This window comes from Tympanuchus pallidicinctus, unplaced genomic scaffold (genome assembly GCF_026119805.1).
Source record: "Tympanuchus pallidicinctus isolate F22 unplaced genomic scaffold, pur_lepc_1.0 scaffold4, whole genome shotgun sequence".
Lineage (NCBI taxonomy): Eukaryota > Metazoa > Chordata > Aves > Galliformes > Phasianidae > Tympanuchus > Tympanuchus pallidicinctus.
This window is the reverse complement of record NW_026294758.1, coordinates 39003991-39019276: the sequence shown is the minus strand read 5'-3', so window position 1 is coordinate 39019276 and position 15286 is coordinate 39003991. Positions and strand designations below refer to the sequence as shown.

The 15286-nt window shown below is 42.9% G+C and overlaps 1 protein-coding gene across 3 annotated transcripts in view; it reads right to left on the bottom strand.

The window, feature by feature from the left end:
• Window positions 1-11397, bottom strand: part of CEMIP2 (cell migration inducing hyaluronidase 2) — a 52939-nt gene extending 41542 nt beyond the window's left edge. Inside the window, exon 1 of one of the 3 annotated variants that reach the window (XM_052701298.1) lies at window positions 11252-11397. The gene's annotated coding sequence lies outside the window, so the exon portion shown is untranslated. Of the gene's footprint in view, window positions 1-5131; window positions 5230-5661; window positions 5997-11251 lie in introns of those variants that run through there. The other 2 variants (XM_052701296.1, XM_052701297.1) reach the window with 2 other exon arrangements.
• Between the last annotated feature and the right edge of the window lie 3889 nt (window positions 11398-15286).

Genomic DNA, 15286 nt, shown 5'->3' with positions numbered 1-15286 from the left:
TATTGCATGCCTGCTATGAGAGACAACACAAAGGGAATAATTCCTGCCATGTTCCTTATTTCCAGAAAGGAAAGCTTTAATAATTAGCAGAGGATATCAAAAGTGGAGACTTGCATTTTAATCACACATCTGTCATTAGCTTGCTGTGAGTGTCACACTCATTTGGGCCCTGAGTCTGTAACATGAGGAAAAAAAAAAAAGGTCCTTGGCTTCACAGTAACGTTGTGAGGCTTCGTTCACAGAACGCTTTTGTCTCCCTCAGCTCAGCAACACATCCCAGCACAAGCCTACTTCTAAGCAAATAAATACTTGTGTTCAAGTCAACAGCGTTGACTTGAACAGAACAGCATGAACAGAACAGTGTGAAAGTAACTGATCTGCAGCATTCACCTTAGGGAACTTGAAGAGGATGGTAGCAGAAGAAAAGCAAAAATAAAGTAAAGCAAAAGTATCCTAAAGTACCTTTTGGGTTAATGATGAGGTGTATGTACAGATATTCACAGTTTCTGGAAGAATAAACATCACTGAAAACTACTACGTCTTAGGACACCAGAAAAAATAAATCTCTAATAGACTTCAGAGGAGAGAATTCCAGCTCAGGAGCTAATCACTAAATGGCTGACAAAATTTATTTTTGGCATTCCAGAGGAAGAAGGCCAGATTAGATATCTAATTCCTTCTTGTCAAGCACTCTGATTGAAAAATCCTGAAGAACCAATAAACACGCATGAACAGGTAGGACAGTACAAAATATAAAATGGAGTGAGAAAGGTCTGGTCCCCATATTCAGCTTCAGTCAGTAGACATAAACATACATGCTCCAGGAAACTCCTGAATGAATTGCTAGAAGCACTTAATAATCAGTGGCCTTTCATATTTAAATCCCATCTGTAGCACTACTCAGGAGCGTAGCCGGCTCTCTTTCATAGCTGTACATGCTTTTCCTTCTTTCTCCTCATGTTGCCTTCTGTCTCCGCTAAAGCGCTCCGCATTTTTTTCTTTTTTCCAAACTCACATTTCAGTATGTTATATGCCATCCCCTGTTCTGCTTACTTGAAGAATTATCTTCTTTAGCCATCCATCAGCTACAGAGGAAACAATGCTGGCTGAGAAGTTGCCACCCCACAGCTGAAGCACTGTAGCTGCACATCACATTCTTTCAGAACAGCCAAGCATTTCCACAAGCCAAGGAGTTTGCATTAAAAGATGATTAAGCTAAGGGCTCCAAATCACATCCACTGAGCAAACAGCTCTGACATCAGCACCTCTAGGCTATTTGATCCCCCAAAGGATTCTTCATCCTGTAAAACGATGACTAAGAGGATATATGACAGAGGTCCACACAGTCAGTAGTAGCACAGAGAATACAAATGACTCTCTTCTAATGGGAAAAAAGAAAGGGGGTGGGGGCAATTTGGTGTCTGAACCCAACTCTAAATTGCGAGTTTAGGATTTTAAGAATTTATAAGGGTTCAAAAAGCAGTGGGGTCACAAATGTGAAGCCAGTCAAAGACTGCTGCACAAAGAGCTTACGAAGTTCTCCAATAGCAAGCTGTGGCGTCTATTACTCACTGCTGTCAGACATCAGGTAATTGTCTGGATGGACATTAGTCTGCCATGACAGCACTGTTCTTATACAATGTTTTAAAGCCTTATTTAACCACTTTGTTCTCATCAGAGACCTCTCCCTAGAAAAGCAAAAACCTTCAGATCAGCCACTGTAACTGCTGACATCGTGAGCACAAAATATATGCCTCTATCTGATAGTTTAAGTTAATGCACCAGATTGTCATGCAGAGGGTGAAGCATGGGAAGCATTCCATTTTGCTGCAGGAATGGAGGCTTTCAGCAGAAGTGCAGCGCAAACAACAAAAAAACAACATGCGGCTTTGGAAGCAGCAGTCGTGCTCCAACTGCATGCTGAAAAGAGTTTGTGCAGCCAGGATAATGTCAAGTAACCTGACTGCATGTCTGGATGCCAGCTTTCAATATAGATAAAAGGCATGCACAGGAGTCACAAAAATACTCAAGCTGAGAGCCCGGCGAACCATGCACAGTAATTTAAATTACTTTACATAAAACTCTTGCAAGAGAATTTAAGAATAGAAAAACTTTTTTCATCATTTTCCCAGCCTTTTCCACGCATCAAAGGAGAAGCAAGTTTTCAAAAAACAAAACAAAGACTTTAATCCACTACCAAGAATGTGTTCTGCTGAGCTGGTGGCTACATTCATATTTTGGATTACTGTGGTAAATTCCTTTCCAGGGAACTCCAAGAACTTTGCATCCAACAGCCAAATTTTGCAACATCCTGCCAGGTGAAGCCAGACTTTCTGCGTGACTGCACTACATTTTTTTAGCCCAGTGCCAAAAAAGATAGCAGAGCTATCAGTACACTCCCTTTTGTCAACTTACTTGACAGCAATAGAAGGTACAAGTCATAAAACACACATTCTCTAACGTCTTGAGCATTTCCTTTCCCTACTGGCAATTATATCACTTTTCTCGCTCATATCTTTCATCAAAGTTTGCCACCCTCCTTCCCCCCCCCTCCATTTCCTTTCTCCAAGAAAACACTTTCGTGGATTTCTGAACCTACATCTACAAACAGCTCATTCCCATTTATCTTGCCAAAAATGTTTTCAATACATCAGCAGTGAAATCCTTTTGATTAAAAAGAAGCTTGAAATGGATCAAGTCTAATTGTGACTTGACTCCTAATTAGAACAGTACTTTGTAAGTTACAGATTTTAATCTTGTTTTGATGTATATTTTGGGTGACTTTAAAAAATTGCCTTGCTAATGCAAAGAACAAACTCTGTTGATACGCTTCAGACTGTGCTCCCAGCGTAGTTTTTGAACACACAGAGACCCACCAGATAGTAACCCTCCCACTAACTGCTGTCAGCAGCTTTTCAATCCTGAACAGAAGCAGGCAAGGAGATGGGAGCAGCCCCTTGGGGATGAAGGCTGCTGAGCTCCCCTGGCCTGGAGCGATGGAGGGTGCACCCTGCCCAGCCCCAGCTTCATGTGGCTGGGGGAGAATAAAGCAGTGCTGCAGCTCAGAGACAGTGCTCTGCAGCATCACTTCCTCACACTTACAGGTCGGATGGGCATCATCCTTCAGTCCCAGCACTCATTCTCCTTCCCTCACTGAGAGGAAAAACAAGCTGAGAGCAGAGCCCATTTTTTGAGTGAAGCTCCTACAACAAAAGGCTGAACTGACTGCAAAATGCACAACAGCAATGTGAGGAATGGTTGTTGAGTACCTTCCTATAGTGTACTGCAAAGCAGGGTAACAGCTATACTTGGCATTAAAAATCACATCAGTAAGTTACTTTTCTGTATTCTTCTGCAACTGAAGAATACTTCTAGTCTCAATTGTCTACAGCATGGGCATCTATACACCTCTTTAGTTACCAGAATGCTACTATTGGGCATTTAACTTGGGCTGAAAAGCATTTGCCCCAGTGCTCCCTACCATCAGCCACCAAAGCAGGAACACCCAATCCCTTTCCATGTACAAGGCATTCACGTACAACTCACGTGGAATTTTCACAACTTCATGCTACAGAGCACATAAGCCCTATGGTTTGTTGGCTCCCAGGATGAGCAGATCTCTTTGTGCTGTACCTATTTTTATTACCATGCCTTACAGGAAAAACAACTTTTTTGTTCCCCTGCCCCATGACCTGCTTCGTCAGTTCGGAAGAAGTGTGATATGTGACACTGAACTGTACCTGTTCCTGTCACAGGACAGTCACAGCCTTCAGAGAATCTCACAGGCCCAGCCAGAAGCAGCACTGCTGTTTTCCCCATGCTGTGGTCAGTGCTTAGCCTCCCACTAACTCCAACCACCATCAACCCCACAAAATATTATGGCCTTAAAGTGATTAAAACAAACCTACAGTCTAACACCAAAAAAATACCCGCATTCCTAACAGTATCAATACAGGTAACATTAAAAAGATGCTTTGTTGCAGATCCTTGATGAATTAAGATTGCCAGTCTTCCTTCTTCTGTGTTTTTTTTGTTGTTGTTGTTGTTTGTTTGTTTTGTTTCTTCCTTCTCCCTTCTAAGTTTTTTTTTTTCTTTCCTGGATTCCATTCATAACCGGGGCTATTGCCTGCGGTTTATATAAAACGTACCCTTCATGATGCTTTGCCCAGATCAGGCCCAGGACACGCGCTCTGCTGGGTGCTGGAACAGAGCCACAAGAGCCGGCAACGCGGAGCCAGGCGCACCCAATCCGGCAGATTTCACACTGCCAGAGGCGGTGCGCAGGATCCCTGCAGACAAAGCACCTCTGCGATCTGCACGCTCTGCAAGAACAAAGATGGTCCTCACCGCTTCTTCACCCCACCGCTGCCCATGGGCTATTCCGCACCAGTCACACAGACGTGCTCTTACATATCTGTGCTGCATCAAAGCCTGACTGACGCTATCCTAGAACTGGCTTATCTTCCTCCTCACGTTATCTTTGTGAAGCCTCGGGTATAGTTTCATCTTTGCAACTACAGGGGCATGTGTAATCCCTCTGGTTTTAAAGAATCCGTGCCCCTAGTCTACCTTTAAGAAACAAACAAGGGCAGCACCTTCAGCACGCGCCCCGAGCATGAATGGAGCACGTCTGGCTCCGCATGCCATGCAGAAGGATTGAGAAAAGCAGCTCCCACTGCTTTTTGCGAGCCTCCGGGCAAGGAAAACACGTCTGGGTTATCACAAGCAGGAAAGGCAGCCCATAGCAACCCAGACGCCCGGGGACGCCGATCAGTCGGCGCTGTTATCGTCGCTCTGCGGGACGCCCCGCCGCCCGGGGTGAACCCGCTGAGGAGCGCTCGGAGGGCAGCGCCGGGCAGCACCTGCCGCCGGACCGCGAGGCACTTCGCCCACACCTGCCGTCCCGGAGGCACCGAGCGTGCGCTTAACGCCAGCCTCCAGCACGGGCCCTGGCCGCTCCCTCCCCTTCCCCCCTCTCCGCGCCGCCGCTCCCGGGAACAAAAGAGGCCGGGGCGGGCGGGCGGCAGCCGGCCCTGCTCTTCTCCCCGCGGCTCCCCGCGCCCGCCGACCCCGTCCCGACCGGCGGCGGCTCCTTCGCCTCGGCCCCGGCGCCGCGCACGCACTCGCTCACCTGGGCCCGGCGCGGCGGCGCGCTCAGGGCGGCGGCATGGTGCTCCCCGCCCCGGACACCGCGGGCGGGCGGCTCCGGCTGCTCGCCTCCCCTCACGGCTCCCGCCCCGGCTCCCGGCCTTACGCAATTGGCGGCGGCCGTAGCCACCCTCCCCCCGCCCCGCCACCTCGCCGGGACAGCGATCCCCGGCCCCAAAAGAGGCGGCTGCGCCGCGCCGCTGCCGGACCTCCCCCCTCCCCCGCCCCCGCGCTGGGGGAGGAGCGGCGGAGCCCGCCCGCCCCTCGCCCCACCCGCGCCGCGCCGCCGACCCGGCCCCCTCCGAACCGCCCGGCGCGGGGCTGAGCGCGGAGCCGCCCTGTGAGCCCCGGCTGCGGCAGCACCGCGCCGTGCGCTGAGGCGCAGGGAGAAGCGGAGCGAGCTTGGAGATGCTGCTGGGGGTTGGCAGGGCTCCGCGGGGATGCTGGCCCTCCCCCGGCCCGGAAGATAGGTGGCAGTCGGTATCGGCTCTTAAAGAGAACAAAGTTACTTACAGGAATCGGAGCCCGGGCAGCCTCTGGTCCGGGAAAAGAGCTGGTTGGAAAATCTGATTCTGGTTTCTGGGAATTTCTTTCTTTCTTTCAAAATCTGATTTGGACTATAGTCAAAAAAAAAAAAAAAAAAAAAAAAAAAACCAAAAAAACAAACAAAAAAAAAAGGTCAGATTTCAAGGAATCAGTGCAGGCAGCTGTTCAACACCAAAGAGCATCAGAATGGTTGAGGCAGCAGGCAGGCGGCGAGTGGAGTCGCAGCGCTTAGCTCTGCCGGAGACGCGGAGCTCTGGGAGCGCAGCCGCCCAGGTTGTTGGCTTTGATGTGGATCTGACAACGGACCTCTCTTAAGTTTGGGACCTCCCACCGCTTCCAGCGCACTGAGGTTGGGCCAAACTCACTACAGATCAGAAAACGGAAAAAAAAAAAAAAAAAAAAAAAAAAAAAAAAAAAAAAAAAAAGCCCCGATTATAAATGCGTTGAATGAAAGGATTTGCGAAATACAGCCAACATTTTCCAACTTAATTATTTCCTTGGGAAAATTCCAGGCAGCTGGAAACCGAGTGATAAGTCATTTGCACTCCTACAAACACTGCGCCGCTTAACTTCAGCTCTAGCGATTTCCTCTTTGTTTACAGCATGCACATCCTGTCCGCGCTGCTTGCAGCGTGCGGAGACATCTAGCGACCGAGGCGCGCACCGCGGCAGCTCCGACCGCTTCGGACCTCGGACGCGGCCCGGGACCCGCAGCACGCAGGCACGGCGCGGCTCCCGACTCGTCCTTCGCACGGAGCCGCTGGGAAGGAAGCCCGTGGGTGGATGAATTAAGCCGTTTTCATCTCGTTTTGATCGCGCCTTTGTCTCCTGCTGTCATTTTTTTAAATGTCCCGCAGCACGATTCTTTCAACACGTGTGTCGTCACTCAGTACCAACAAAGGCACGTTTGCCAGTGACGTTAGGTTTGAAGAACAAGTGAAACTGAAGGTGGTTATCTTTGCTTAATGTGAAATTCAAACATCTCAGGTGCAAAACAAATCCCTTCCTTAAAGCAAAGAAAGCAGCACTGCCCTAGGAATCCATTTTACACGCACACACGCAGAGCTGTGCTTGTCAGCACATGTGCTCAGTAATTAGCACTCATTCAGTTACCCTTCTTCATATAATCTGGTATAAAATAATGCTTAATTATTCCATGGGAATGCCAATAAAAAAAAAATGTTCATGCAATTTGATTTGTGGAAATTCCAGAATGTATTCAGTCTTAAACCGTTTGTCTCCTTTAAGAAATTGTTTTCACTTAATGCAGTAGTTACACATACACACACAAGTATATAAAGATGACATTGCCAGATGGATATGTTTTCTTTCCCAGAAAACATATTAGTTTCTTCTCCATTGGCGCATTTAAAAAGAGAATGCTTTTGTTTTTCACTAACACTGAGTGGTACTTATCTATAGTATGAGTCCGAAATCAGAAGGAGCCATTTATGTGCTGTATGCTTGTGTAGAAAAGTATAACACACCCACTAGTCACCAAAATTCACAGCCCTGAGTGTGCAGGGATCTCCTTTCAGTTGTATCTGGGTAGGTGCTTCTTGTTACATCCTATGAGGGGATGCAAGGTAGAAACACTTGTATGTGCATATGGTAGTTTGAAGCTCAGTGTATTGTAGGATGCATTACACACATATCCAATTAATCTTAGGCAAATATAAGAGACCCTCTGTTTTTACAGCAGATTTTGTGGGATGGCGTTGCCACCCAACAACTACCATTTGTAAATGTGGTGCTAGCAGTGGCTGTAACAATACCTATGCCTGAATGATATGAAAGAGTGAGCTTTGTGATTACCTGAGCACTGTGAATCTCTGCATCAAAGCCAAGCGACACAGTGAAGGACTACACCTGTATCTAGTGTGACCTCATTCCTCATCTGCTTTGGGTGTAAACAGACAAATCCTTGCGTCAAATGTTTAACCCAAAGTTTAACAATAGCAAAAGACAGACTTGGAAGACGCCATCGATAGAGCGACTATGGTCTAATGATCTCAAAGAGAGAAAGGAAAAAAAAAAATCACCTTTTGTCTTTCTAAGCAAAAAGAAATTCCAGTAGACTGGGGGAACGTATCCAGTTACTGCTTGAAGTCATGTCCTATCTCTGCATTCCCACCTGGATCGCCGTGACTCAGAAATGTTGCTGTTAGTGTACTGTAGACAGGTAAGGGAATGCACATCGTTCTTTCCTTGTTTAAGCCTTCCTGGCATACATCCCAGGTACTCTGTGGCAATACCTTTTCCATGTAGTAGCCGTGTTTTCAATTACCATACTAAACACGCATTTTAAATTATGTCTCTGGGAGTTTGACGTACCAAGTGGCAACAAGAGGTGAAATTCCTGAAATAACGCAAAAGCTGCCAAGCTAATAGTTAACAAAATACAAAGACAATTTAAAAAAAAGAAAAAAAGAAAAAAAAAAAAAAAGAGTTTAAGCTGCGTGCTGAAGGAATACTTGGATAATTTGTTACTGGCTTTTATCAAGGAACAGCTTAATTGTGGTTTCTCATGTTTTAATGTTTTACATTCCCCTCTGACTTTCAATCTTCCCCTGCCCACTGAAGCACTGTGCCTTTTTGTTCCTGCATGTCAAAACAAGAGCAGAGGGGGTGATCCTCCCCCTCTGCTCTTCCCTGACGAGAGCACATCTGGGGTACTGTGTCCAATTCTGGGCTTCTCAGTTCAAAAAAGACAGCAATTCTACGGAGAGTCCAGCAGAGGGCCACAAAGATGTTGAGAGTCTGGAGGACCCTTTCCTTTATGAGGAAGGGCTGAGACGCCTGGGATTGTTCAGCCTGGAGAAATCTGAGAAGAGATCAATGCTTCTAAATATCTAAAGTGCAGGAGTCAAATAGATGGCGCCAGGCTCTTTCCAGCAGTGCCTAGTGGCAGAACAAGGGGCAACTGCCGCAAACAGAAACACAGTAAGGAACATCTTTACTGTCAGAGTGACAGAGCATTGTAACAGGCTGCCCAGAGATGTTGCAGAGTTTTCTTCTCTGGAGATATTTAAGATTCATCTGGATGAGATCTGCTATGTGGAACCTGCTTTAGCAGAGGTGGGACTTGATCCTCAGAGGTCCCTTCCAGCCCCTAGAATTCTGTGATTTGGTAACATACAATTTGCATTTTTTTGCAGGTCCATGAAAAACCATGAGGAAACTCATTAGAAGCTTCATTTGTTATTACTGATATTAATAACATTAAAAACAGACAACAAACACCAGTACTATGTGGCATACTTTCACTTAGAAGTCTGGGTTTAGTCTTTACCTATCTTACACAAATTCTTATTTTCTCCTGCCATTTTCAATGGCAGTGACTCTCCCCCACAGCAGTGATACTGACAGGAGATGGCCTCAAGGAGCATCCAACGATTTCACCACCCTCCTCCAAGCTTCCTCAATAGATCCATCACCGAGTTCTATCAGAATCATTGAATGGCTTGGTGTGGAAGGGACCTCAAATATCAGTCCAAACCCCCATCACAAGCAAGGCTGCCACCCACCAAATCAGGCACCAGCTCGGGCTACTGAGGGCCCACCAAATCTGGCTTTCAGCACCTCTATGGATGGGGCAGCCACAGCTTCTCTGGGCAGCCTGTGCCACGGCTTCATCACCCTTTCAGTGAAAATTTTTTCACCGGCATCTAATCTAAATCCTGCCTCTTGTATTCCTGCTTCACTTCAGCTGTTATCAATGATTTTACAGTGGAGAAATACATCAGAATTTTAAGATTCTAGATCAGACAGAGAATACAAACTGATTTAAATCAACAAGAAAAATTGATGTCTGTGACTCAAACACTAATGGGGAACCAGTAAATTCATTTCAAAGTTCCTACTAATGGAGTGGCCGTAGACTGCACTAGAGGTTGAAAGGAGGATTAACAGACGGGGATTTTCGAAGAAATAGTGAAGACACATGTGAATAGCAAATGAGAACAGGCTAAGTTACATTTATAATGTCATGGAAGATGTGGCTTCTAAATTTCTCCTAATGTACAGTTTGTTGAAAGACAAGACGCATCAAATTCATGTTGCACTTATTTTTAATATAATGGCAGTGGAAGTTGCAATTCCTTTCCAAGCAAATCTATACACACTGTGCAGTCTCAAATTAAGAAATAAAGATAACATTTTTCCCCCAAAAATATGTTTATATTTTTGATCAGTGTGACTCAAAACACTTAGTCTGACTTAAGAACTTAGTCTGACTTAAAAACATTTTCCTTGACAAGGCTTTCTTTTGAAGATGGCCACCTTCAGGTCACTTCAGTATTTATTGTAATTTGAATTGAGTTGATACATATGCCAAAATTAATAGGAAATGACAATAGTAAACTCAGCTTACAAATTTACAATAGTAAATTTAGTTTGCATTTAACAGAAATATTAATGAAAACTGATTGTTGAATGAGCTGCTTACTAGGTAAATAACACAAAGGGCCTTTTGCTCCTATGTGCTGGTTTGGCACGTAGAAACAGAAGCAAAATACTTGAATTCTGCAGATTTTTGCATAACTTACAATTCTTACAAATTATGGATTATGAGTTCTTAAGAGACATTTCATAATACATAAGGAAGACTAAAAATTGTTAAACGCACAATTTCCTATGCACTATCAGATGTCAGTGAAACTGCTTGACACATCTATGACTGTGTTCTATCTCATGTGTTTAGCATTATCACTTTATTGCAATTTGTACGCAGAATTATGCACACAATATTTCTATGCCATAAACTTATGTCCTGCAATTTTTGGTCTTAATAAATAGAGAATGAGTTTTGTTTGTGAAATTTTAAGAGGAAGAGCAGAGCTTAAACCACAGGTGTTCAGTTTCATTGGTAGAAATATACAAACAATTTAGATACATAAAAAAAGAAATAGCTGTTTCATTCTGGGAGAAATAGGGAGTCTGGCTTCCACTGATAAGAACTGTATTTTATGTGATGTACTTCTACTCTTAATGATTACATATCTGATTAACGGCACAGTACGAATATTTTCACAAGTAGAAATGTTCTGATACATCAGATAACTAAAAAGCATTAGTAAATACTTCTGAAAAAAAGAAAAAGAAAGAGAAAAAGAAGAAGAGAAAGAAAAAGTGAAAGAAAAAGAAAGATAAAGAGAAAAAGAAATAACTGTAATGCTTCCAGACTGTTCCCTAAACCAAACATAACAAGTTCTGAAAACCTGCATTTGAATATAACCCATCTTATGAAAGAAGAAATATATACAGTAAGAATATACTTTTTGTCTTTGAAAATGTTACAGGTATATTGCAAACTTAGGGTGCTGAGGGAAGGCGTACTTCCCTGGCACCAAACTGATATTTAGAGCATGGCTTTGCATGATGCAGTGCAAGACAAGATGATTTGCTGTTGCAAATCTCTGTGCACAGCTTTGGGCTCTTAACTCTAATATGCATTCCGATTATGGTACCCAAAATTATACTCTTTTATTAGAACAGATATCTAAAACAGTGTAAAGAGAGACATAGTTTTTTAGTAATACTGTAGAATTCTGCTTACCTTGTACTGAATCAGCAATCATATGTAAAAGTGGAGGGGTTTTGTTTCCAGTAAATTTTCAGTTTTCTGTCTATACAGTGTGTCACCAAATGGCTGACTGAACCCTTTTCCTTTTGGGAGAGAACAAATACAATGGCTAATCACTGTTACAGGAAGAGTTATCTGTTGGGTTCTGTGCATAAGAGATCACCATGACCTTTTTTTTTTTTTTTTTTTTTTTACAAAAACAGGAATTAAAGCATCCCATGAATGACAGCCAAATGTAAAAACAAAAAGTATTTGTCCATCAGAAATGAAACAAGTGTAGGCGTCAGCATCAGCTAGAGACCTCTGCTGTTTCATGATCACATTTTCTTTCCTGTGATCATAGAATTACTAAGGTTGGAAAAGACCTCCAAGATCATGTGGTTCAACTCAGCAATATACACCTTGGAGCACTTTGGGCATTACAGAGGCTCAAACCTTGTCAGTGCCACCTGACTTTCTGAAATGCTTTTAAATGCAGTTTATGAGTGCAGCAGGGGAAAACTGAAAGTTCGCTTAGAAACTCATTTTCCGGAGAGATCCAACAAGAAACATCCATTCTTGAAAAGCTTCATATAGAGGAATAATAAAAAAAGATAAGCTTCACAGCACACAAGCTCTTTCAAGAAAACAGAACATAACTTTTTTTTTTTTTTTCTCAAATGCTGTAATTTAATGTTAAGATAAACAATTGAATAGGAATACCTAATAGAGTACGTAACATGCACAAGACAAGACACAGTTCTCAGCCAAAGCTTGCCATTCTTTGCACACGTAAGGATAGACAACACTAAATCTGGAAAGCTCTCTTCTGGTGACCTTAATTTTCCTTCAAGTTTTTTTTGTTTTTTTTTTTTTGTTTTTTCTAACCAACCTATTGTTCCTTTCTTGCTTCTTGGTCCCACTCCCTTCCCCCAGACCTTCTTTTACTGCTGTGGAAGTACATTCACTAAGCAAATCAAATGTATGTGTTGGACTGATACCAACATTTTATAGTTAAGTTTTATCTCCACAAAATTCTGTGGAGGAAGCTGCATAAAGCAAGAGGACCAAAGGAAATAAAACAAAACAAACAAAAACAACTGCTGCCGGGAACATACACGTTAATATTCAAGGCATCTCAAACCCAGAGAGCAAAGATTTATACAGTGATTTCTCAACTGAATCTTCAGGCTGAGGATATAATAAAAGTGTATATCTGACAAAACAATTTTCTCCACATCTGATTAGGCCAGGGGCTCTATGGGGATGAAAAGGTAGCCATAACTTAAGCCCTGGGAAAAGAACACTACAGTTGCTTCTACCAAAACAAAACAAAAACACAGTGCCTTGAAACCAACCAACCAGCCAACCAAGAAGAACACCCCACACAAACAAGACCTTAGGCAATCTGAAGTAATGACTGTGCAACGATAGACACTGGGCAGAAGTCCTGCTGGCCTCACGTAGACTGTAGAACCAGTTCCCCTGATGTTTTTCACTACACTGTTTCCTGGCATGCATTTACCTTGCTTACAAAACATAAGGCATCACAGATTGTGAACCTCACTCTGAGCTGAGCAAATACAATGATTAGAGCTTTCTGTGGATTCAGGATAACACTCCGGGGAGATCTAAAAAACATACCAGCTTTGTGTTGGCCTTTGTCACAGGGATGGTTTCATGCAAACTTTGGACTAACCTTCCTAGTGAATGTGAACCAGAACCGTACTCAAATTCTAAGGAATGAAGAACAAAAGAGTCAAGAGAAGAAACAAACAAATAAATGCTTGGTAAACATATTAATGTGTATGATGAGAACTACCTATACATTCAGAAAAGAATGTAGCCTAGAGCACAGCAGCTTTGGTGAGAGCAAAAAGCTGTTTGAGTCTGGCTAAAACTTAGGTCCTCTCCTTGAAACACTTTCTGACCGGAATATAAACCCTCAGAGACTTACAGTCTTGCCAACATAAGAAGGTAAAGAGTGAAATACTGCAAAGATACGGATGTTTTACAGTCAAATGTCTTCCTATGCAGAAAGGATTGCTTATTCCACAACTACAAAGATTATCAGGAAGTTTGTTATTTTGGTTCATTTAACTTACCTAAGGCTAACACTTTGACATTGCTGTTTCAACTCACGTCGTTTTCAGGATGCAAAAAAACCCTAAATCCTACATGCGCACTACTTAGTAACTTCATCTTTGTGGTGTAATTGAGAATAAAAGTCAAAAAAAAAAAAAAAAACAGTAGGAAAAAGAAAGTTGGGAAACTTTATAGCTGAAATTTAATTTTAAATAAAAAAAAAGATTAAGTAGACTCTTCTTTTTTAAACTTGGTACACTTCAAGATGCATTCATTTTAACTGAAAGAAGGAAGAGCAGAAGGCTTTTCTCCATTTATTTTGCATTTTTGCTAACAGCTTACCTCCAGTGAGCATCATGATTTGTATTACCCACCATATGTAACCAGGAAGAGACAATACTTCTTCAGAATCAGAGAAATATGAATACAAATCACAGACTGACAGAAAGCTAGACAGTACATAAATCATCTTCTGTTTAGAAAAATTGTCCTCAAAACAAAACACTGAAGGAGAGGTAATGAGATAAAATAAGATAATGGGCATAAATATTTTTGTATGCAGTCATTTCAGAATGGCATTGAAATTCACCCAGTGCTATCTGATCTATTGATTCTGTATAGTAAATATTCTCAGCGGCGTGTTACTAGATACAACAAGCCTGCTCAGTAATAATGATCCATGTTTTTGAAATGTATGCCTCTATTTGGACTCTAAAATTCAAGATTTAATTCACCACCAATAACCTGTCCTCCCAGGGATTGCAATTTATTTCATGCATTTAACATTTCTTGTGAGTTATTATACAAACATAACCTAAGCCCTTCTATCATTCTATGAAATATATTCAGGCTGCCTTAATACCTGCCTTGGAATGCCTGCAGCTATACTATTACATTTCACAATACAGACTGCATATCAACTTAACGACTGAGGGTGCTGACTGGTGCAACAAAAGGTATGAGATGTGAATGGCTCCTGTATGTCTCATAGGTGCTAATCCTGAAGTTCATTAATCACATCTGAAAGAGAAATATTAGTAATTAAACCTGATCTGTTCCAGTAGAGAGGGAAAAAAGTTGATATATTGCTGATATCTGGCCGCCACTGCTCTGGATATTACAAACCAGAACTAAAGTGGAAAAGCCACTCACAACCTGAAATTGTATGCTTGGGAATGGAGCTGCCTGCTTTCTTCAAAAGAGTTTCACTTTCAACCTAGTATATATTATGTTCCTTGCACTCATCATATTTTCTAGTATTTCACCACTGAGGAAGTCAGATAGCTACACACGTTCTCCTTTGTTGATAAAATGCTGACCTTCTCATATGCAGCTGTGTCAATGGTTTACGGGCTGGTTCAGCTCGATTCTGTGACCAGCGGGGCGGAGGGATTTTGCAAAATCCGCACCTCTGGAAAAAGGGAACAGGGGACCCCAAAATAATTAAAAACAGCAGCAACGTTCTGAGGAGAAACAAACCAATTTACTAAATACAGTATTGGATTGCAAGATAACACACCATAACACAATATGATCAGAATTGAAGATAGTAAATCAAATATAATGAGAATGTGCAAAAGGTGGATAGGCCTCACCATAACACTGAGGTGAGCTGCACAGTCCAGCTGAGCAGCAGGGAGATGGGAGGAGAGCCAATGAAGTGTGGACGAAGAGAGCATCAGGTGACCTTGCCAGGAGTTCTATCTCCTCTTTGTGACCACAAAGTCCCCAGGGGAATGTAGTTCTTCTTCTCTTCTGGGCAGGTACCATAACTTGAGCATTTACAGTTAAACTCCCAGTGCCCCAGCTGATGTTATGATGTGGAATGCCGAAAACCAAAAATCACAAAACCATGACATTCCACCCCTTATTCTACATTACTACATCATGCTTAATATATACAAACAAACAATACTTACCAAACATTAAACATGTGCACACACA